The sequence below is a fragment of the Morone saxatilis genome, unplaced genomic scaffold (genome assembly GCF_004916995.1).
Source record: "Morone saxatilis isolate NCDOM2014 unplaced genomic scaffold, NCSU_SB_2.0 Contig20, whole genome shotgun sequence".
NCBI lineage: Eukaryota > Metazoa > Chordata > Actinopteri > Moronidae > Morone > Morone saxatilis.
In genome coordinates, this window is record NW_023339763.1 from 17,171,053 (window position 1) to 17,172,010 (window position 958).

Genomic DNA, 958 nt, shown 5'->3' on the forward strand with positions numbered 1-958 from the left:
AGTGACATAATCAGGTTCCCATATGGTAAATGCCAAATTGTTCAGACTGAAAGCATTATCTAAATGTAAAACAGGGTGATCAAAATAAGTAGTATGTGTTGTTACTGTAGTCTTACGACCTTTTTTTTTTTTTTTTTTTTAATATATTTTTTGTCTTGTTTTTAGACAGGATGGTCCTGTACAGGGAAATCAAATAATCTCCCATCCTCCCACCCCCAGTGGCTCCTCTTTTTCAAGCACTTAATATAGCAAAAAAGGCTATGGTGAATATGCATTTATACAGATAGAACTATTATTTAGCATTGTAGCCTGCAAACCAAAAACTGGTTCTTGAAGCTGAGTAGATGGTTAATCAGTGATTGAGTGAAAGGGGGTTAGGAGGGGGGAGGTTGAGTGACTGACTGTAGGTGTGTTGAGACAGAAAAGCCTGATCATGTGGAGTTAATATTTCCACCCACTCAGGATGTGCAATCACCTCAAGGATGCTGATGCAGGCTTCCAGGTTTGCGAGGGACGAGTTTGGCCTCGTCGTTTTTTGTGGGTGTGTGCATAGCGAGTTCTTCCTATTATATGCAAGTTCCTCTTATATTTCAACCCCCCCACCCCCTCCCACTGTTGTTTCATGTTCAGGTGCCTGTGTGAAAAAAAAAAAAAAATACTTTTACAGCAATTTTGATTGTTTAAAATCTGCTTCCAGCATATATCCGTGCCATTTTTATTTTCTTTGTTTTTTTTGTAACATTTGCAATGCTGTTAAAGTTGTCTTACAGCTAATCCTAATTTTCTTCTTTTTAAGCAACATGGCTGAAAGCGATGAGCGTTTTTCTGTGTTTTTGTAGGGTTAGCTAAAGCCAAAATCAGTTTGAATGGGACGGATGACAGCCGCTTGCTGGTGTATACTCACGGCAGTCCATTGTCAAGTTAATGTCTGAAATAGCACATAATTGAGTTGAACTGA